The sequence below is a fragment of the Sabethes cyaneus genome, chromosome 3 (assembly GCF_943734655.1).
Source record: "Sabethes cyaneus chromosome 3, idSabCyanKW18_F2, whole genome shotgun sequence".
NCBI classification, from domain to species: domain Eukaryota; kingdom Metazoa; phylum Arthropoda; class Insecta; order Diptera; family Culicidae; genus Sabethes; species Sabethes cyaneus.
The window spans coordinates 19,939,427-19,965,272 of NC_071355.1; positions in this window are offsets into that span (position 1 = coordinate 19,939,427).

The following is a 25,846-nucleotide window of genomic DNA, read 5'->3' on the forward strand; positions in this document are numbered from 1 at the left end:
GACAGACAGACAGACAGACAGACAGACAGACAGACAGACAGACAGACAGACAGACAGACAGACAGACAGACAGACAGACAGACAGACAGACAGACAGACAGACAGACAGACAGACAGACAGACAGACAGACAGACAGACAGACAGACAGACAGACAGACAGACAGACAGACAGACAGACAGACAGACAGACAGACAGACAGACAGACAGACAGACAGACAGACAGACAGACAGACAGACAGACAGACAGACAGACAGACAGACAGACAGACAGACAGACAGACAGACAGACAGACAGACAGACAGACAGACAGACAGACAGACAGACAGACAGACAGACAGACAGACAGACAGACAGACAGACAGACAGACAGACAGACAGACAGACAGACAGACAGACAGACAGACAGACAGACAGACAGACAGACAGACAGACAGACAGACAGACAGACAGACAGACAGACAGACAGACAGACAGACAGACAGACAGACAGACAGACAGACAGACAGACAGACAGACAGACAGACAGACAGACAGACAGACAGACAGACAGACAGACAGACAGACAGACAGACAGACAGACAGACAGACAGACAGACAGACAGACAGACAGACAGACAGACAGACAGACAGACAGACAGACAGACAGACAGACAGACAGACAGACAGACAGACAGACAGACAGACAGACAGACAGACAGACAGACAGACAGACAGACAGACAGACAGACAGACAGACAGACAGACAGACAGACAGACAGACAGACAGACAGACAGACAGACAGACAGACAGACAGACAGACAGACAGACAGACAGACAGACAGACAGACAGACAGACAGACAGACAGACAGACAGACAGACAGACAGACAGACAGACAGACAGACAGACAGACAGACAGACAGACAGACAGACAGACAGACAGACAGACAGACAGACAGACAGACAGACAGACAGACAGACAGACAGACAGACAGACAGACAGACAGACAGACAGACAGACAGACAGACAGACAGACAGACAGACAGACAGACAGACAGACAGACAGACAGACAGACAGACAGACAGACAGACAGACAGACAGACAGACAGACAGACAGACAGACAGACAGACAGACAGACAGACAGACAGACAGACAGACAGACAGACAGACAGACAGACAGACAGACAGACAGACAGACAGACAGACAGACAGACAGACAGACAGACAGACAGACAGACAGACAGACAGACAGACAGACAGACAGACAGACAGACAGACAGACAGACAGACAGACAGACAGACAGACAGACAGACAGACAGACAGACAGACAGACAGACAGACAGACAGACAGACAGACAGACAGACAGACAGACAGACAGACAGACAGACAGACAGACAGACAGACAGACAGACAGACAGACAGACAGACAGACAGACAGACAGACAGACAGACAGACAGACAGACAGACAGACAGACAGACAGACAGACAGACAGACAGACAGACAGACAGACAGACAGACAGACAGACAGACAGACAGACAGACAGACAGACAGACAGACAGACAGACAGACAGACAGACAGACAGACAGACAGACAGACAGACAGACAGACAGACAGACAGACAGACAGACAGACAGACAGACAGACAGACAGACAGACAGACAGACAGACAGACAGACAGACAGACAGACAGACAGACAGACAGACAGACAGACAGACAGACAGACAGACAGACAGACAGACAGACAGACAGACAGACAGACAGACAGACAGACAGACAGACAGACAGACAGACAGACAGACAGACAGACAGACAGACAGACAGACAGACAGACAGACAGACAGACAGACAGACAGACAGACAGACAGACAGACAGACAGACAGACAGACAGACAGACAGACAGACAGACAGACAGACAGACAGACAGACAGACAGACAGACAGACAGACAGACAGACAGACAGACAGACAGACAGACAGACAGACAGACAGACAGACAGACAGACAGACAGACAGACAGACAGACAGACAGACAGACAGACAGACAGACAGACAGACAGACAGACAGACAGACAGACAGACAGACAGACAGACAGACAGACAGACAGACAGACAGACAGACAGACAGACAGACAGACAGACAGACAGACAGACAGACAGACAGACAGACAGACAGACAGACAGACAGACAGACAGACAGACAGACAGACAGACAGACAGACAGACAGACAGACAGACAGACAGACAGACAGACAGACAGACAGACAGACAGACAGACAGACAGACAGACAGACAGACAGACAGACAGACAGACAGACAGACAGACAGACAGACAGACAGACAGACAGACAGACAGACAGACAGACAGACAGACAGACAGACAGACAGACAGACAGACAGACAGACAGACAGACAGACAGACAGACAGACAGACAGACAGACAGACAGACAGACAGACAGACAGACAGACAGACAGACAGACAGACAGACAGACAGACAGACAGACAGACAGACAGACAGACAGACAGACAGACAGACAGACAGACAGACAGACAGACAGACAGACAGACAGACAGACAGACAGACAGACAGACAGACAGACAGACAGACAGACAGACAGACAGACAGACAGACAGACAGACAGACAGACAGACAGACAGACAGACAGACAGACAGACAGACAGACAGACAGACAGACAGACAGACAGACAGACAGACAGACAGACAGACAGACAGACAGACAGACAGACAGACAGACAGACAGACAGACAGACAGACAGACAGACAGACAGACAGACAGACAGACAGACAGACAGACAGACAGACAGACAGACAGACAGACAGACAGACAGACAGACAGACAGACAGACAGACAGACAGACAGACAGACAGACAGACAGACAGACAGACAGACAGACAGACAGACAGACAGACAGACAGACAGACAGACAGACAGACAGACAGACAGACAGACAGACAGACAGACAGACAGACAGACAGACAGACAGACAGACAGACAGACAGACAGACAGACAGACAGACAGACAGACAGACAGACAGACAGACAGACAGACAGACAGACAGACAGACAGACAGACAGACAGACAGACAGACAGACAGACAGACAGACAGACAGACAGACAGACAGACAGACAGACAGACAGACAGACAGACAGACAGACAGACAGACAGACAGACAGACAGACAGACAGACAGACAGACAGACAGACAGACAGACAGACAGACAGACAGACAGACAGACAGACAGACAGACAGACAGACAGACAGACAGACAGACAGACAGACAGACAGACAGACAGACAGACAGACAGACAGACAGACAGACAGACAGACAGACAGACAGACAGACAGACAGACAGACAGACAGACAGACAGACAGACAGACAGACAGACAGACAGACAGACAGACAGACAGACAGACAGACAGACAGACAGACAGACAGACAGACAGACAGACAGACAGACAGACAGACAGACAGACAGACAGACAGACAGACAGACAGACAGACAGACAGACAGACAGACAGACAGACAGACAGACAGACAGACAGACAGACAGACAGACAGACAGACAGACAGACAGACAGACAGACAGACAGACAGACAGACAGACAGACAGACAGACAGACAGACAGACAGACAGACAGACAGACAGACAGACAGACAGACAGACAGACAGACAGACAGACAGACAGACAGACAGACAGACAGACAGACAGACAGACAGACAGACAGACAGACAGACAGACAGACAGACAGACAGACAGACAGACAGACAGACAGACAGACAGACAGACAGACAGACAGACAGACAGACAGACAGACAGACAGACAGACAGACAGACAGACAGACAGACAGACAGACAGACAGACAGACAGACAGACAGACAGACAGACAGACAGACAGACAGACAGACAGACAGACAGACAGACAGACAGACAGACAGACAGACAGACAGACAGACAGACAGACAGACAGACAGACAGACAGACAGACAGACAGACAGACAGACAGACAGACAGACAGACAGACAGACAGACAGACAGACAGACAGACAGACAGACAGACAGACAGACAGACAGACAGACAGACAGACAGACAGACAGACAGACAGACAGACAGACAGACAGACAGACAGACAGACAGACAGACAGACAGACAGACAGACAGACAGACAGACAGACAGACAGACAGACAGACAGACAGACAGACAGACAGACAGACAGACAGACAGACAGACAGACAGACAGACAGACAGACAGACAGACAGACAGACAGACAGACAGACAGACAGACAGACAGACAGACAGACAGACAGACAGACAGACAGACAGACAGACAGACAGACAGACAGACAGACAGACAGACAGACAGACAGACAGACAGACAGACAGACAGACAGACAGACAGACAGACAGACAGACAGACAGACAGACAGACAGACAGACAGACAGACAGACAGACAGACAGACAGACAGACAGACAGACAGACAGACAGACAGACAGACAGACAGACAGACAGACAGACAGACAGACAGAAATCCTTCTTTATAGGTATAGATTTAATTTATTCTAGTATTTACATGACTTTCATATGGTCATCCAACCTCGTTCTCTTTGACCAAGTCTCCATGGTAGAGAAAACCTTGAGCAATAGGTTATGTGGGAAATTAAGGAAGGCCTCGTTTATTTCTGAAATATTCCTAAAATAATAATTTTCTTGTATTAGTTTTCATATAAGTTATATGGAAAAATATCAGAAATTTGATTTAGTGTCATCTAGTTGTGTTATTAGCCACATATTTCATCAATTAACACTTAAATACAAGTATGGCTAAAACCGGTGCTTCTGCCCTATGCGGAGATTGATGCAATCAAACCCAGTTTTAAAGTCAGTATGTATCACATCCACTTGCACCTTGTGTTTCATTTCGGTAATGCAATTATGGGTGAAGTAAAGTAGGTTCGTCGCCGGAGCGGCTTGCCATGAATCCGTGCTGGTCAGAAGAATTTTAGTGTTGGTTTTAAAAGAATTTAGTCACTCATGATCATATCAAACAATTTGGGGGTGGCAGACGGCAAACACTCTAGAATACCGGGAACATGAACGAATCCTTCCAAATGTCTGGAAATATGTTCGGCAGATAGCAGTCAGCCGGAGAAACAAAGCAACGTTAAGCTTTCTACTTTAAGAAAATCACAATCAATTAGCTACAAATCGGTAGTCCGGAGCTTTAAACCTAATCGGTCGATTTTTTGCGATCACTGTTTATTACTTGCTAAGTTTCAAGCAACAACAAGCTTTTGAAAGGTCGGTGCCCTATCTTTTGTCAATGTCAGGCCACGCTAGTGACGACTACAGCTCAGAAATCTCGTGCGGAATACAACAAAGACCCGGAAAATAATACAATCGATCAAGGTATTCTTTCGGGACGTCAACTTGGTCTAAGTACAATGAAAAAATAATTCCTGAGCACGACCTACAAACCTCCAAACCTAGACGGGTGCTCGTCGGTATTCGACATATGGCAAACTTTTTAAATTGAATACTGTCCTGGACATACCCATCATTTCAGCGCAAATTTCTTCAACGACAGTAAACAAAAACGAATTCCAAACCCCCGATAATTTTTTTATTTGTCCATATAAATCATCTGACATTTAATGTCTTAATGAATGTACTAGTGTAAAACGTAAAACCTTAATGGCAGAACTAGAAATCTTATTTTTAAAACTACAGCTAGGTTCATTGAAAGCATGCAATTCTTCCACCAACGAGAAGGCACGAATGCAAGCCGCGACTGGTTCATTATACCCGAAAGATGTTCTATGAAACCGAGGTACAACGTAATGTAGTGTATCATTACGCAGTGTCCTTTGCGGGGCCCGCAAATTTAAAGCGGAAAGCAGCCAAGGAGAGTCGATTTCATTATTTAAAAGCTTTCCAATCAGTATTGCTTGCTGAATCGTTCGTCGTCGTTGTAACGTATCTAATCCCAGAAGTCGACATCAGTCAGAACACGGAGGAAGGTCGGATGGTTTACGCCATGGTAAATGCCGTAAAGCTAGCCTGATGAAACGTTTCTGGATGTGCTCGATTCGAATATATCCCAAATGTTTGATGTGGGCACCAAACTATAGCACGGCGTACAAGCGCACAATATAGGGCCTTTAGGCAGTGAAGATCGGTAAAATCTTTTGCTATTTTCGTGATGAGACCTAGGGTATTTTGCCTATCATTGAACGATTCCAATGATTGGACAGCGTCCAATAAAACGCTAATTCTAGAACACATAGACGCTCAAACGCTATCAAAGTGCACGAATTACTCAGTTTGATCAGTTGTGAATCATTTCTTGTAACAATAGCGTTGCATAAGGCAAGATTGAATAACAAAAATTCAAGTTAAACATTGTCATCTACGATATGGGCTATAACCCTCAATTTTGTTAGCATTTCAGATAAGAAACATGTCTCACTAATTAACGTTTAAAATAATATTATTACCATCTCATGCTGTACACAGCTAATGATATTCATCTATGCAGTATTTGTCAACATTTTCAGGCAAAATAAAAAATTACTTATAGTTTTTAAAGTATTAAAATTTGACTGTTTAATCATTGGACAATAAAGCAACGATTGTCCTAAGCTTGTACAAGAACTGAAATAGCATGAAAAAACCGCATTACTTCTTATTATGCATGTGTATTTGACAGTTTTTATGTTTATGGCACTGTTTACCAATGGTTTTCATTTGTACACAAAAGTTTTCCGATGAAAATTTATGTAATGGTATTAATTTTTTATTTTATATACATACATGCTTTTAATTTTTTGTTTTAATACAACAATTTCGAGAAAAATAGTCCTATTGCAAATTAAAGCTACTCCAGATTTGTTCAAGCTATTTGTACTTGTACCTTATCTGAGAAATTTTATTATCGTGTATTTGATTTGGTGCAAAAGTGCCTGCTCCTGAATTAGGATATTCACAAAAATCATCATTTTAGTCTAAAGACTTGAAGAAAATTAAGAAGTTTGAATCACCAAATCCTTCCGGTCTAAATGGTACTGACAGGAAACGTAAGATACCTACTTCTATGAATATTCTAGAATAATATTGTGTTGGAACAATTATATAACGTTGAAAATATGTTGTTTTCTAAATTTTCGCCAACAATGGCGAGCCAGTTTTTCATATTTTTTGAGAGCTAATAATTTTTTATCATTACTTTTGAAAAATTATAAATTTTACAATTTTATTTCTTTTATAAATAAAGGTTCGATGATGAAACGAAGATGAATGGTTCATTTTTTCAACTGTAAGGAAACGACATTCGCAGTTTTTCAGATTATTATTGCCCCTTTTATGACTATTTAGACTACTGTGATAATCATTTAATGCAACGTACCGCATTTTGCACTGTTAATCTGACACTAAAGTGGCTTTTAGTTTGATCTTCTAATGAGTTTGACTTCTTTTTCCTTCTTCCTCTTCTTTTTCACTTCATATTCTTTGAGCGAAATCGTGAGCGAGATTCGACTGTGATAATCGTGTAAATCGGGGTAGTCTAAATAGGGGCTAATGTCGCAATATCTTGCTAACAAATTTGTTTTGAGTAACGAGGAGAGAAACAAACATAATTTCACTACAATAACTTTTTTCTCTTGTAAAAAACAGTTCTAGCCATTACGCCGCAGGAAATAGAAAAATAGGAAAAAGTATGCTTCGAGGGAACCGTAAAGAGAGAAAAATTTGCCAGAAAGCAACAGAAATGAAGGAGAAGAGCATCGAAGTTTAGAAGGGGAAAATAAAATCCCTTAAGAAATATATTGATAATTAGTAACATGTTAACTAATTGCTGATTATTTTTAATGAATATATCTTAAAATGTATTCATTCTTAATAGTAAGCTATCAAATTAACTTTGAGGTCGGTGCAATATATTGTATGTGCAATGTAGCAAGCAGGTTGATTAGATTGGCCCTTTGCTGTATCTTCGTTAAGTTAGCAAATAAAGCATGATATACTAGAAATTATGGTTAGTTGGTTACGCGTATGTATTGGTTCCTTGCATACAACGCTCATAGCTTAGAAAATTTGGTCCCTCACTGTGTTTGTTATAATCTTGGCACTCCGTAGAGTTTCATAGCTGTTGAATTCAAATTATTATTTGAAGAAGACGTTGGACTAAGTTCCAGAAAGCTTTTTCAGGAATTTACAGTTGTAAACTCCTAGCCTTTGACCTTGCATATTATCAAGATCGTAACAGTGCGCCCCTACAACCCTCCTTACTATCGCTGGTATGTACTTCGGAGCCAGCTTAGCACAGAACCCTTTCCCCTTGTCCGATTGCTCCATATTTTTCTTCAAAACTTTTTCCCCGACAGAGTAGGTCGGACAATTGGCATTGGAACGCAGGTTGTAGTATGACGAATGCTTTTCGTATGCGGCTTTTAGATTCTTTCTAACGTCTTCCAGCAGTTTTCCCTTTTCATCATTGCCAATCTGACTTTTGCTTGTAGTTGTAGTTTAGTTTTTAGTTTGTACGGTTTGAAGTTACGGAAATTTGATTGTATTCTACAATCAAATTTTCGTAAAACAGACCGGGGTGTTATGTAGCAATCAGGGTTATTAAATCGGTTTGTTCTTGTAGTTTCGATAAGTTTAGCAATTAGAGCATGTGCCACTAGAAATTATGGCTACGCATACGCAATGCATCTTACCCTTGCGTACAAGTTAGCCGAGTTTACTCTTTCCTAGCGCCGCTCATTCGCTATTCGCAAAACTCAAATTTCGAAGCACGAAGCGTAAACGGCCTTGCCATGTTCTTCTTCAAATTAGCCCGAAGAAAGTTCAATAAACTCTGGGAAATGAAATGGTTAGATGCAAAAAACCAAAGGGAAAAAGAGAGATTTGTTCGCGTTTGAATTGGTCGCAGAAGTTCGTTACAAAATTCCGCTTTCAAATTTAAAAACCTCGTTCCTATCTGAGGGTATTTCAAATCTCGCTGTAACGAAGATACAGCAAAGGGCCAATCTAATCAACCTGCTTGCTACAGCAACCATTGGACAATCAGTGTCCAACTATAGGACAATACGGTTTCAGAACTGTTCAACGATTGGGCATTCAAGCGTTGCCAAAAATCGCATATTTTTCCACGAAAAGCTTATTTATTTCGTAAAAATGGCCATGTAATGTGAACATATTTTGTATTTGATTCAGATTTTTATGTTTCTGTTTATTTGTAATTATTTGTTTAGCAAATATCGTTAGAACTCAAAACTCAGAGGCTTAGCTGTGCGATCATTGGCAAATTACCCGACTCGCTTTAGATATAACAACTGAACGGTGTAAGCCGAACGACTGTCAATTTTGTTGAATAAAGCAAAAATCGAGGCAATATAAACTTCATTCAAGTAGAAAGTTCGTTCAAGGAAGTGTTCACCTGTTTGGACGGAAAGAATTCCCAATATTCATGTGATCATACTTCTATATTTATTAATCATATCATTAATCATTTATATGATTTATATCATATACGAAAAATTAACCTTGACTAGTGACTTCTTAATTCTTAATGAATTCTATTCTAATTAATCTTAATTAATTATTACCTAGTTATTGAAAGGTCAGTTAAGTTTTCAAAATATTGACGATGATATTGATGCAACAGGCGCACGGAACCGACGCTACATTGTACCACATATTTATATGTGCTGGATCCAACTTTGCTACCCAGGAATGTTTGTAAAATTGGTCCACTGCGTTGTCGTCTGGAAAACATCCACCAAAGACCATCGATAGCAATCGTAGTTTAGTGGGCTCCACGATGGTAATTATCTCAAACACAAAATTCGACACTTGTACCTGCTGAAGTCGAGGTGCATGAAGTTCAAAATGAACGAGGGATGGTGTGCCCCCCATGGCCTCGAAAGTGTGCTTGTTGATGAGAATGTTCAGATGCTTTAATTTAGGTAGATGCAACAGGTTAGACTCATTCTGCGGAATTATTGACTCTCCACAGGGGAAGTAGTAAGCTTCTTCGATGCAGAGCTTTTCCAGTACCGGGAAGTTCAGCACGCACCGCAGATCTGCATCGATGGCACAGCAGTCTAGGCTCAATTTCGTGAGTTTCTTGCAGTACTTTTGGACCGATCGAAGAGCTTTGCTATGACCGTTGCGCATAGTAAAACCGGTCAGCTCGGTGAAATTTTCGAAAGCATTAGCCCAAGATTCGCAATCAAAAGTGCTCATGTTGGTACTGATGTTTAGCTGCCGCAGGTGAGGCATGGAACGGCTGATCCAACTGTCCGCAGAGCTGAATCCTGGTACGTTGGCCGTCCGGAAGTGACACCGACGGCTGAGTTGCTCTACTGTGTCGATTACTGCAACCGGCTTGTAGATTCGTTCTAATGGTAAAGTTATCGACGAATAACGCCGTTTGCTGGTCCTCACAATGTCATCGTCTATGAGACACACGTTGCCGTACTCGTCAAAACGACAAACGTTGAGAGTTAAACTACGGAGAAGCTTTTGCGACTGGCTGATGGCCGTTTCCCAACTTTTACACGTTAACGAAGCGTTCAAAAGATCCTCACTGTTCAGATATTTAAGAATGTTCTCAAAAGCAATGAAGTGCTCGCTCCAGGATCGCATGTTGATTACTAGTAATGTTACTCTAGATAAACGGAACTCGTAACTGATGCGGACTCTACAGTTCGATCGCCTTTTAAAGCGCTACTTATTCTACGCTTTGAGTACCTAATAGTACCTAAAAGTAGTTAGGTAAAGAATATGGTTAAAAGGTTGAAAGGCAGAAATTGAAATTTCGGGACAAATATATTTGCGGTTAAACGGCGTGTCTCAGCTCAATGTAGTCTTCGGCAACTTTTTGAAAAAAAAAAAATGATGCATCTTTTGAAGGGGTCTTCTAATATTTACGTGTTACTTTAACAACAATTTAAGTAATAACTTTTTGAGTAATTTTTTTTTCACCGTTTTGGTTTCAGAATATAAAAGATAAACCAATTTCAAGTATTTTTTCTGAAGATATCAAACTTCTACCTTTTAGCCATTTTCAGCAATAGACCTTTGTTTATAAACGACCCCTCAAATCACATTTCTTCTTATAACATGTTTATTTCAACAGACAGCTCAATGTGATGTTCTAGACAACATTTTGCACATTAAAGAGCAATATTTTTGCTGGAGACGGTTTCGCTTTTTCTGCATTAATTAATAAGATATAACTGATTTTAGGTTAAAAACCGTCTGATGAAAAATGTGTATTTTTTCAAGGGTGGTGTCTTCGGAGAAGTAAAATAATAAAATATAGCGCATCTTCGTGCACTATTAGGGTGACCATGAATTCACCTATTAGGGTGATACAAACTTTTGTTTTCTTAAATAAGGCTTATACAAATTTGAAAAAAAGTTTATGTCGCCCTCCCCCCCTTCAAAAATTTTCGAAATTTGAAGGGGAAAACAATATAAAGTGTAATATTATTATGTTGCATTCTTTAGTGATAAGCAGATTTTTTACAGTTCAACGAGTTTATATCTGTAAATTACCCAATATGTACAAAGTTGAAGTAATTATCCGGTTAGTCTCGATCAACTTTCCTTCACCAACTAAGCTTTCTGATTCCTTACAGGTCACAGGCGACTATTGTGCTTAACCTTTAAATCCCGACGCCGAAAATTGGGGTGCTTGAAATCAGACGTTTGGCTTCATTTACTTTAAATTTTATTCCATTTGAATTCAACTTCTTTCAAAAGAACCGAATTAGATTGAAGCATCAACAAACTAAACAATATATTAGTGAAATTTGATACCGCTTTTGACGGAGATATTTCGAATTGCAGTTGGGTTATTTTTTGCTGTCATAGGTTACAACAAATTAGACACTCCGGAATATCACCTTTCAGTGCTTTCGGGGCTCCAATTTGTCGGTTTATTCCGTAGTGTCTAAGAACTTGCCCTAATTTTGGATGTTAGGGCCGTAAAACTTACATTTTTACCTTGTAATACAATATTTTACCATGAATTGGATGCATGCAGAAAGGATGTCACTGAATTGTTCGAAATTTTTCTGACTATAGTCATGTTGTCATTATCATTGGGATCAATGGTGGCCCCGACCATAACATCAAATCAACTCATATCAAGTTATATTGCTTTTTTACTGAGCTTTATCTTCTTCTGCTTTAAAAATGGAGTTTTAGTATGGATCTTGGAAATGTGCGAAACTGGAATTAAATTGGAATAATATTTTCATTGCTGGGCAGTCGTAACGGTTTATCTCTCCAAACATTTCAATGATTCGCAAAATCCTGGAGCTTTCGAAGAAAGATCTAATCATTTATACTGGGCTTATAACAGGACATTGTCCGAACCGCTTTCATCCGAAGCATAAAAAAAGACTCGAGACACCTGTTATGCCGATGTCTGGCAATTTTTAATTACCCCTCTAACGGGTAAGACCGTCTGTAGACGGCCTTCGCTTTCGGAGCTCCAGAGCCGCACACGAAATTTGCTTTTAATTGGCAATACGCAAAATGCGTTCAGAACAGATTTATTGACATTTTGATACTAATATCATAACATTCTGACCATGCATTCAAAAGTTATCATCTTTCAAAAACAAAAGTTCCGAAAAATTCCGAAAATAATTAATGCGCGAATATTCGCTTTTTTACTTTTGAAGGAAAAGTACATCTAGAACAAAATGATTGACCTAAAAAAATTTTCTATGAGTAAATTTCATGCATTTTTTTAATTTTGTAATATATCTGAGTTAAAAAAATATTTGGGCAGAGCGTTAGACATGAAAAAAGAAAAAGAGAAATTGGACTTTTTCTTACCTGGCGCTCCCCCAGATAATTATTTTTGCATGAAAATGAGAACTTAAGGTTTTTTTGTGTGTACTTTCATGATAAAAGAGTCATTAGCTTGATCGCATCGTTTTTACGGGGTCGCCCGTTAGAGGGTTAAATCAAGGTTCTTCGACAGAGGGCTGTTAAAACCCCTGATATTTGGAGAACAACTTCCACCACAGTAGTGAACTTCATCCGAAGTGCATCACCGCATCCGAAGTGCAGCAATGACAATCGCTTCTGATAGTGTGGCGTTTGCATCTTTAATATACAAAGAAAACCAGCAGAAATGAACATTTGACTAAGAGCTTGATCAAGAAACAAGCGGTTTCAAACGTGAATAGTGTAGGAGCTTTTTTTTCTCAAAAAATGTCAGTAGCACAGCACATGCAAAAAAAGCAAGGCTATGGGTATAAACCTACTTAAGAACTAGACCTTTCTTTTATCGACAGACTTACCAGCACAGCACATTGGTCCCAAATAAAAAAGTTGTAGAGAACTAAATTTGTCATTTTTACAAGGTAATTAGATCTCGATACTATTTCGTGGTTACCGAGTTCTGAACTAGTAAGTGACACGGATTTGTATTATTCTAAAATACAAGGTAACTAACCGATTGACAAGCAAGTTCAAAGCAAAGTTCAAATGCAGGTCAAGTTACACGCGTGCGGCTCTTTAAGGTGATGTTGTAGCATTCCATTATTATCAAGCTGATTCATCTCTACCGTAATGCTTACTATATGTGCTTGAATTAAAAAATTTGAAGGTTGGTTCAGTTTGAACTCAAATTTAAGTACTGTACAAAATTTTTGAATTAAATTTGTATTAATATGGAAAAATAAACACTGGTTTCTTCTCGTTTGTTTAGTTATTGAAGGTTCAATGTTATTATTTTTTTCTTGCCCCCCCCCCCTTGAACAATATTTCGAGACCAGGACATAAACTTTTTTCCTAATTTGTATAAGACTAATTAAAAAAAAAGTTTTTTTCTCCAAAAGTTGCAGAAAATACTAAAATAAGCAACTTTGCTGAATAAAGTAACTATCTATCTCTTACCGGTTACGAAATATAATGATGTGTTAAAAAAGAGCATTTAAAAATCAATTACACTCAATAACTTTGCACACGATCATTTTATTGCTTACAAATGTTCTACAAAGTTATTTAGTATGTTGAAATACATATTTTCTGTGAAGACTGTTTGACGCTAGGACGCATATTTATTAAGCTATAAAATGTATGAAAAAAAAATCCGCACTATTCCCAGGTATTCCCAGCCATGGTATTCCCAGGTATTCTCTGAAATACACATTTGGGCAGATAGCTTTAATAATTCCCTATAAATTGGTATGCAAACTAATTGCAGATACTTGCAGATGGCTAAGATATTCGGATTTTTCATCAGACGGTTTTTAACCTAAAATCAGTTATATCTTATTAATTGATGCATGTAAAGCTAAACAGTCTTCAGCAAAAATATTCCTCTTTTATGTGCAAAATATTTTCTAGAACATCACATTGAGCTATCTGTTGAAATAAACATGTTATAAGAAGAAATGTGATTTGAGGGGTCGTTTATAAACAAAGGTCTATTGCTGAAAATGGGTAAAAGGTAGAAGTTTGATGTCTTCACAAAAATTACTTCAAATTGGTTTATCTTTAATATTTTGAAACCAAAAAGGTAAAAAAAAGTTTACTCAAAAAGTTATTACTTAAATTGTTGTTTAAGTAACGCTTAAATATTGGACGACCCCTTCAAAATATGCATCAATTTTTTATTCAAAAAGTTGCCGAAGACCACATTGTGCTGAGACATGCTGTTTAACCGCAAATATTTTTGTCCCGAAATTTTAATTTCTGGCCCATAGTGCGTAGGTAGCAAGTATGCATATGCATAAATTTTACCTATGTTATACATTACCTCAATCAGTATGTATTTAATCTGAAATCACACATTACTCATCAGTTCGTCACTACCGAATGCTGCTAATAACAGTGTCAGTGTAACTCGTAAATCTGTGACTTTTGTAAATCAATATGCAATCACTCAACTTCGGCAACCTGCCACCACATATTTTTGAGAACACTTTTCAATATCTGAACATTCCGAACCGGTTGAATGTTTCCTTGGTGTGCAAAAATTGGGAAGCGGCCATCCGCCAATCGCCAATGCTTCTTCGGGACATATCTCTGAAAGTATGTACTTCCGACGAACACAGTGTATGTACTTCCGACGAACACTACAATATTCGTCTCATAGACGACGATATAGTCAGGACCAGCAAACGGCCTTACGTGAATATAGCCTTTTCGGCAAATCGAACCTCCTACGATGTACCCCGGCCGAGATTAGTCGACACAGTTAAGCGGCTCAGCCAACGATGTCGCTTCCAATCGGCCAAAATTGAATACTTCACCAGTGCGGACGGCTGGATCAAACGTTTCATGCCTCATCTACGGCATTTAGACATCAGCATCGATGTAGGTACTTTCCTTTCCGATACCTGGTTCAACGCCTTCAATAGATTCACCGCCCTGACCAGTCTCACCATGCACCACGGTCATGACAGAGCTCTTCTTTCGGTGGTGCAGTGCTGCAGAAATCTTACCAAATTACACCTAAAATACTATATTAATAGTACAAACCTGCAGGAAGTTTTGAACTTCCCGGAGCTCGAGGAGCTCATTATCGAACAAGCACTTTTCTTTCCCCATGGAGAACCAAGTGTACAGTTGGGTGTGCTGCACCTACCGAAGCTGAAGAATCTGAGCATTTTGATCACGGATAATTTTTTCAGAAGCATAGAGGGCGCACCAGGCACCGTCCAGTTGGTAGCTCCTCAACTGAAAATGATGCACGTGTCGGATTTCGCGTTTCGCCTGATCACCATCGTGGAACCCGAAAACCTTCAGTGGTTCAAGATGTATATTGACGGATGTTTACCAAACGCAACATTGGCTCAGATTCATCAGCATTCTTGGTTATCTAAGATCAACAATATAGATATAGGGCACAACACCGGATCGACTCCATGCGACACGTGCTGGGATCTCTTGCAAAGGATTCTAAAGATCAATATAACTGTGAATAGTGAATTATATTAGTATTAGGCTTAGGTAGTTTATAAATATAAAACTATGATTCCATAAATATTGCGTTTTTTCCTGTCTAAACGGGCCTACATTACTCCATCCATAACATTTTCATACGAGACTTCAGTTTCAGGTAAATTCTTGCAATTTGTTGATACTAAAGTTTTTGGAGCGTCTAAGTAGGATACGAAACCTGGAATTAATAAAAAGAAAACTAATCCAACTTAATTCTACTATGCATATTTATTCTTGACAGATACGTATTTCGCCAACGACTTGCAGGCATTTTCACGGATTCGATTCGATTTCTTGATATAGGGGAGACTAGTCACCCCGATAGTCAATTCGACTATCGGGAATAACTTCGCCATAAAACAAACAAGATCCATGATATTTTCCTGCAAAGTAAAGTTTGTGAATCTATATCACATAATACAGTTTGAGAAAAATTTGTAAATTTTTTAGTACAGGTATGCCTCGATTGTACGTACCCTCGTTAGTACGTACCCTCCATAATACGTACATTTTGCCTCGATAGTACGTACATTTTCCAGCAACATTTTATTTGCTTCATTTGAAGCTTTACAAAGGGCAAACTCTTTGATTGAAAAAATAACTGCTATATAAAATCAATACTACTAAAATATATATTTATTCAAAGCATAATACAACAATGCTTCAAAGCCTAAAATTGTGACTCGATAGTACGTACATTTCGGTAATACGTACGCTAAACGAAGCAAAGATGTACGTCCTATCGAGGTACACCTGCATATTTTTCAACAAAAGTCGTTTTTGGGGGATCAAAGTAAATTTTATAGCGATCATTGTCAGGTGATTTTTAACGGCAAATCGCATAACTAATTCAAGTTAAATTTACTACATGGCATCTCATAGGAATGAGAGATAAAAACAAAAAATATAAGACCATCAAATTGTTTGCTAACACTATTTCACTATTTCTTACAAAACCTTCCTATTGGGAATTTTTGGAAAAAAGTGTCTCACTGTAGACGTCTCTCCCCTACTCTAATGAAATAATAGGATAATACAATTAACGTATGGGACGACGTTCTGTCACATGGATTTTTCTCAATTTTGAACCTTTTTGCCTTTCTACTATATGAAAATATAGTATAAAGGTATAGGAATCACTCGAAAAACCGAAAATCGAAAGAAAGCCTAGCGGGACGAATGTCGTATACCATTCGACTCAGTTTCGAAAACTGAGCATTTTCTGTGTGTGTGTATGTCTGTGTGTGTGTGTGTGGAACGCTTTTGATTGAGCCAGCATTTATCGGAGATTGCTGGGCAGATTTTAATGATCCTAGTGTCAAATGAAAGGTCCGGGTGTCCCATTGTTCGCTATTTAATTTCATACTGATCGGACTTTTAGTTCAAAAGTTATGTATAAAAATACGAAAAATATGGGATTTCATTATCTCATAGGTCCCTTAACCGATTTAAACAAAATTGATTGCATATGAAAGGGGAGTCTTTCAAAACCTTAACTTCAAGATTTCATGATAAATGGGTTTGTGGTTTGAAAGTTACATAAAGAAATGTGGAAAAAATGTATTTTAAACTGCTTTTTGTTGCATATAAGCATTAATTCAATAGGAAACATCCTACAATTTATTATCATTTAAAAGTTACTGTTGAGATCTATAAAACGAAACCAAGTTACTGAAAATCGGACGATTGATTCAAAAGTTATTCAAACTTTAACACTTAAGCGCCGTATATTAAACCGTTAAAATGTATAAAATCGAAATAAATTAATCAAGGGTCGATTGTATTCAATGTATGTGTTATGCATGTGTACGTATGCATGCATGCGTGTATGTATGTATGTATATATGTATGTATGCATGTATGTATGTATGTATGTATGTATGTATGGATGGATGTATGCGTGTATGTGTGAATGTATGTACATATATGCGATTTGCAATTTTAAAATTTGCATAGAAATACAAGAAGAGTGAGAAACATTTTAATTGTCATTTTCTTTACTTGTTGTTACTCGCAATCGGACGAGCAAAATAAAAAGCGAAGAAAAGTATTTCATTTAATCATATAGGTATAGTGGTGTATAGTATTGAAAATACTAATGAGTTGATTTTCCCAAATAAATTTATACCAATTTCAAACAAATTTTGCGCATCAATAGATGCTTTTCCAATAAATAGATGCTAAAGCTTAGAAATTTTATATGAAAAAGAGGAAGAAAGGTTACTAATAATTCTGTACGATTTACGAAAATAAATATGGGTCCACTCATACCAGCAAAAATAACAACCGCCGAAAATTATATCGATCATATTTTCCATCCTCAAGCATGTTCATGGCGCTGCTTTTGTTTCTTTAATCTCATCGTTTCCTAAAACATGTAATGGGCAATATCGTATAAACGATACGATCAAGCTAATGACTATTTTTTCATTAAAGTTTATTCAAAAGAAGCTCAAGTTTTGATATTCACGCAAAAATAATTAACTGAAACAGCACCAGCTAAGAAAAAATCCAATTTCTCTTTTTCATTTTTCATATCTAATGCTCTACTCAGTTATTTTTTCAAATTCAGATATTATCTTGTTTGGATATGGATCTTGAAAAATAAGGAACGGATATTTAAAAATATAGTCAAGTTAATTGTTCGTGGGAAATTAAAAAATAATTATTGCGGCAGTAGAAAGGCTAGGTCACACCGCTAGGTGGATTAATTCGGGTTTTTTCTTAAAATTTTTCTGATAAATTTTTTGTTGTACCTGAGTTATGACCAGAAGACTCAGTTTACCTGAATAATGTTTACCTAATTCAGAAATTTATCTCTCATGAATCAGCGTAGAGCTTCTTATGAAAATGGTAAATTTTCTTAACATACTCACAGATGGATTACCTATCTAGAGCTAGTCCGTCTCCTGTTGCTCTTGGAAGAAAACAAGACAAAAAAAAAGAGATACAGTGGTATTCCGATTATATCTATACCTGGTTTAATCTACACCTGATTTTAGGTACCTCCGATTTTGCCCGGTTTTATCTACCTTTTTTTAAATTGTCATTTCAACTAGGGTAGATGCTCCAGTAATGGAGGGATTATGTCGGTGGATAGTGTGTAAAGACAATTTGAACGCTCAATTTAGCAGTTTCCAATTGAACTACATGATAATATGGTGCACCATAATGTTGGCTTTAAATACATACCAAAATTATACGATTCTGCTGGTTGATATATCTAAAATATTGCTTTTCCTGACATTAGTATATGCTCCCAAAGTAGTGGTAATGTTCCTATAATAGTGGAAAATTTGCCTATAATAGTGGAATGTTGTTTACCGTCTTAGCAACGCTTGCAGCGAGCATGGGAGCATGTGGATAACAGCGTAGGCTTGTTAAAATGCTATGGATTGTAACGAATTTCTTAAGCAATTACACTTGATTGGTCCGCTGATAAGGAATTTGCAATTTTTGTACCAACATCTTGAATTTTAACTGTGAATCTAAGATAAAACTGTTAACAAATATATATTTAACAATAGAAAACTGAAATTATCTCGAAATCCGCCAAAATTATGATATATTTCGAGTTTCCACCACTACTGGTGCTACCACAACTACTGGAGCATCTACCCTATGCGGCATGAAAATTTGAAAGATTTCATGCATTTATGCATAACAGAGAATATTTCTTTGTATTTTATTTAAAATTCTGGTTGGCTTTCGGTCACGGGTTGCGTGCGAAAATATTTATTTTCCGTTTACAGTCGACGTTTCGAGGGATATCCCCTCATCTTCAGGACAGAACGTATACAAATATTTTTTTGTCAAGTGGATTGTGTCATTGTACTGTGGAAAGCTTGTTATTCTACAACAGGTTTTACCCGGGCACATCGAACACAGATTATATTGTATTTTATAATTTACTATATGTCATCTGTGGTATGTAATTATACACAGAATGGGTGTAATAATACTGAAGTCAAATACGAAAAATAACTTCTATTTATTTTGTAACGAATATTTTTAACATTTCATAATGATCCTTTGTGAGATTTTTCTATACTGTAACGCTAACGGGCACACCCCGTCTCCGCTAGGAACTATGGTTGTCACCTTTGTTTCCTTAAAAATTCTAATCTTTTGAACCATTGAACCGATTTTAATAATTTTATTACCAAATAAAATGTATTTCAATAAGCTTTTCAGAACAAATAAACAATAAACTGACGTTCGAAGTTTTTTATGATTGCAAAAACATTTTTGTGGGAGCCTCTTAAAACTACTTAAAACATTTAATATATTCATTTTTTTCATTTTTTTATTATACTTTTAATGGCAAGCTAGTTGTTTACATACGATATCAAAAAACAGACCTGTGACATTTTCAGTTTTTAAGAAATAAAGATGCGTCCATGCAATGGACTCGCATGGCGTTTTATTTTAGAGACGCATTTCCTTGTCAAAAACCTCTTTTATTGCTAGTAAAAACAAAAACCATGCGTCTCCATTGTATTCTCGACACTTTATGAAAACTTAGAGTCTTCTTTGGTCTACACAGCATGGAAACATAAAAAGTGAATGTTTTCAATGTTTTTGCGATAATAAAAAAAAGTTTGGGCTTCAGTCCAATGTTTTTTTCTGAAAAGCTCATTAAAATACTTTCCATTTGGTATTAACATCATTTAAATCGCTTCAGCGGATCAGAAGTTATGAATTTTAAAAGAAAGAAAGGTGGAAAACTGGTCACTTTTGGGACCACACTGACTCAGAAAAGAGAACCCTATGTACCAAATAAAAACACGGATCTATCTACGGATAGGATTTTATTTTTCCCCAAATTTGTCTACTTTCCAAATATATCTACCAAAAATTTTCGGATGGGTAGATAAAATCGGTAACCCACTGTAGTAGCATGTGCCCATGCATGTAATAAAACGGTTCTTCATGTGTGCATGCTACATGCGTTGTATGTAACATTTATCAAAGTAATATTGTATACGTACAATCCTCAAAAGTTTTCAGAGTTCTTTATATGAATTAATTGGATCTATTTCGTAAGTGGATAGCGACAGTAGCGCCCTAGTAGGACTGGGGCACTATAGTTCTTAAGTCTGTTTCTCTTTTATACCGTGCCAGCACCATATTCAAAACAATGCCTAATTCTAGCTAACATCAATACATAACTACATACTACACAATTGGGCCCTTTCTTAATGCGAACATAAGTTTGAACTTAGCGAGAGGGGTGATCGGTAAAAGTTGGTTGTAACGAGCCAAGAAGCCTCAGCAGCTACGCGTTCATAAAGCTGATAAATTTAACTTTTACTTCGCTGACTGGGTGTTATTTTGATATTAACTGAGCAAGAAAATATAATAAACTCTTCAATAGTTATGTGTGGGCCCTTAAAAGGACCGATTATCATAACTCCAACTTGCAACATTTATTTAATACAAGCGAGCTTTGACAGCCTTATAAGCTGCGTGCTCAGCACTTTAAAGTCGATAGTTTTCTATATAACGGGTGGCAACTAAAATTTTGGAACTTTTTTCTCAAGCTGTCAAAAAAAGACAAAGATACACGAAGAAGATCTGATTTACCGAAATTAAAGATACATTATCCATTGTTGAAAAAAAATTAGTGTACGTTTGAAAACGGTCCGGAATTGGTAGTTCGGCGAAGCTTCCGTTTGATGTCCGAAGAGGAGCGTTGTACGGTCGCCATGTCAACTTTGGCATTTAAGACCAAAATTGGACTTGAAAACCACCACAAACCTACATTAAAACTCACATTGCAGCTTGGGAAAGTTGCTAGTAGTAGGTAATAATCTGTTATGGACAATTATGAAACGTTGAATCTATTTTTGCTGCGAAATTAGATCCGAGAGTAATTCTATCACATAAAATGTTGTTTACGGTGAATTTTGTAAGTATATTATCGACACTCTACGACCCTCAATTTAATACCGAAAATAATTGGTCAATTTCATGCTCAAATGTTTATGTTGGCGTCACTCCATATTTACGCCCGTTCCCTTGGTAACGTACAGCAACGACGGTCGTGGATTCGGAATTGCAATCGAAACGAAGTGAAGTTTTTCCTATCATTTCAAGCGTACAGTTTGGGCAAAATCATCAAAATATCTTACTAAGTAACTGTTCGGGTGGTAAATTAAAGTTTTCTGTGCCTCGAGTTAAGTTTCGCGAGTGATATGACGAATGGAACGGCAGAAAAAAATTACTGAAAAATTGACGGCGAAAAAGTGAAAATATAGTGATGAATTTTGATTGGGCAGACATCTTAGTATTTAGTGTAATTTATGCCCCAAAAAGTAATAGAACCTATAGAATGCAATGTTTAGTTCTTCGAGTTGCAAGATTTTATTACGGCTTGCAGATTAGTTGAACTAATTTTATTTTTTTTGTGATGGTTTCCCGAGTCTATGGGAGCATGTTAGTACACTGAAGAAGGGAAGGGAAGGGTGCCATACTGGCTGCCATAAATGTACTCTGATGACCTTGTCGTTAATTTTGAACTTAATTAGCTGCAATTTTTGTGATAAGCTGTAATAAATGCCCACGATTACTCGAATTTCCAGGACAAAACATTATTCTGAAAGGCTGACTTCGTGTAGTTTAGTACATTCTAGCTGAAGGAATGTTAAAATTAAATGTCCTTGCAAACGATTCAAAAGAATTTTAATCAACATCACCTTAACCGGTGCGCGGCTGTCAAAATATGCTCAAATAATCGATACGACAGATGCAATTGTCAGTTATCTATTACCCAATCAAGGCTTCGACCAGAGGCTTCGAACCGCGCCGCCGTTCTCAGCACCCCCATGCTACAGAGGTGGGTATGTCCAGTTCGGGGGCTGAAGTCACGATCGCATAATCATTTTTTTCCGTACGCCTCCGCCCGCGACGAGCGAAATGAATCCGGCAACCAGGACCAGCAGCAGCGCCACCATCGCCATCGCTTCGGCGGAGACCCGCGTGCACACATGAATAATAGCAAGTAATTTCGCAGGATTTGTTCACGGCCAACAATTCACCGGGCTAACAAAAGCAATTTCAACGGCTCTTTTTTAATGGCAGGCACGCCTCAACATTAGACCATTCACGAGAGCAGAACATAAACAGTCAATGCCTCGCGATAAAAGGTACCAGAGCTTTATTGTAAATGAACGAGAATTACCGACAATTTAGTCGAACACTTTCCGTTTGCCCCCTTTCACTCTCTCGCTCTTGAGTCTTATTGGCACGATTTTCGCTTCTTTGTGTAGGAATCAAAATAGTTCAATCGAACGAAAATGTTTACATTGTCGAACTAGAACGGGACCGACTGTGCCTGGTAGTTGACCATATCTTCCGACATCGGCACTAACCAGCAAATCACAATTTATTGATCGATTTAGCGAAATAATTAATAATGATTCATAACCAGTGTTTCTGCGCGGATCGCGAATCAGCTGGAGTATCACGACTTCTGGAGGCTTTGTTAGCAGTCCGTCGTCGTTCCGGCCGCTCGGTAACGATCCTGGGTGGTTGTTGAGGTTGAGTTCCATTTTTGTTAATAAATAAAGCACGCCTGCTACCGACTGGTACGCCGCCCGGTGTGGTGGACGATAGACTGGCTGTGAAACAAAAAAAAACGGGGGGTGTCTGTGTGGCATAAAACAAATTGCTTCTGATATATCGATTGCAACTAATGGCTGAACCGAAAGCTCACCATCATGGCATACTTTGTTTCCCCTGTCAAAAATGTCATGTTTTATAAATTACCCCAGCGTAAATATTCTGTATCTCAACCGTGCACTTATGTTGGCTGATGTTGCTTGACTGTGGCAATGGGGGCAAATGTTTGTTCTGCGGAGAGAGGACCGGTTTTTTTTTGCTTGTCAATCAAAGGAATTCCAACGAAGGCATTACCAACGCGATTAGCCGAGAATGTCAAAAGTATCCGCCATATTTTGGCCAACAATGCTACGGGAAGGTGAGAAAGCTGTCACTAATAAACAAAACTAAGCCGAACCGTCTATGTGTAACCCGAGAAAGGTATCTCACTTGAGTGATCGCTTACTTTTATTAACCATACACGCCATAGCCGATTAGTTCCGTTCGGACTAGGGACCTTGTTCGCAGCGGGAGTTGAATTAATCAGTTTAACACACAGATATGCGATTCCGATTTCGATAACTGATAAATCGATATACATCATCACAGTTCGGTGCCTACTAGATGTCCAATAAAGTATATAAATAAACAGCCTTTGAAGATCCTATTTCCGCCTTTTTAGGTTGAATGGGTCGGACGTCTATTAGCACAAAAATAGCCCCATCCACGCTGACTCACTATCCAGCGATGAAATTTTCCAATGTCAAATTATGCTAATGAGAAACTCCCCGAGCATATTTGACTTTGGTTTCGTTTTTTCTTCTGCAGTGAGCAGTGACATTCATTCCTTAACGAGGGGAATCACCTAATTCGAATTAAAACTACGCCGCAAGATCGCGATCGTTTCCCAATGTGCTCTGAATTAACCGCCGGAGGCGCATTCCAGTCGCTTGTTTGCTCAACTAATCGTCACTGATTCTATCCTTTTCTTTCCGCGCGCGGACACCCTCGCACGATCGCCGCCGTCCTGTCAGTCAGTCAGTCTGTTTTACTTCTCGATGACGACAACAATGAGGCAAATAATGATCATTATTCAATAATAAACATGTGAATCGGCGCGACCGACGACGCGACGTGAGCGTTGTCCCACACGGATGGACCGCGGATCCAAGCAGGCGGCTGCTGCTGCGGTGCGATCCTCTTGACAAGTTACTTGTTGTTGGTCGAAGAAAAGCAAACAACGAAACGAACGATGCACGAACAAACGGGCCGAAATTTACGAACAAGTGGCTCTCCATCAGCTTCCTGTCCAGGTCCGGCGTTCTTTTTTTTTGTTATTTTGAACAGCGGCGGCGGGTGCCACGCGTGCTGTGTGATTATAAAGTGACGCCAACGCGCCTCTGCTTGCCTGCCTGAATATGCCTGAGCTTTGTTGTGCTGCATGATTGGGACGAGCAGCACAATACCGGGCCGAGCCGAGCCGCGCGCGTACGTACCTTCCGTAAACTGCAACCGGGCGGCGCAAGCGACGACGTGACGGTGGCGGCCGGCCGGCGTGTGATGATATATTGGTTAAATATACCATTCCTCCCTTCAGCTCCAGTCCCCATTCTTCTGCAGCTTATGACAGCGCATCCATTATTCTGGCGGAAGATGCTCATTCTGGAGTATATAAACACCTGAATAACTTGGATAACGTGCTTATTCAGGGGGAAGAAAGCAAAATTCAACATCTGGAGGAAGGTTGAATAGAAAGAATGGTCCCACAATGGCAATCTTTTGTGTTTTCCAGTATTGTTGTTTGCCATAATGTCATTTGGCTTAAAGGAAATCATAAGGGACCATTGAAACTAATTCCTTAAGAATCATATTACGACGTATCATAGATGATTTAGGACCAGAAGGGCGCAGGCTTCGAGTGTTGTTGATGATTTCTGATGACTCGTTCTCGTGCATTATCTGCCATAGCTGCTCGTGTTCAACTGTATCGTATGCTGCCCTAAAATCCACGAAAATATGAGCGCTTTGATACTCTTTCCTTTGGTAGTTTCTCCTCTCAAATCCAATGAAATTATCCAATGAAGTGCCGTTGCTAGCGGTCCTTTCCGGCGGCTCTGTTATTCTTTAGATGACCGATTTCTTGCCGGATTTTTTCGAGATCGAGAGCCGGTATGCTATTATCGTTTGTAGGCACTCTTAGGATAACTTCCCTTGCGTCTCTCTCTGTTATATCGCCATTCAG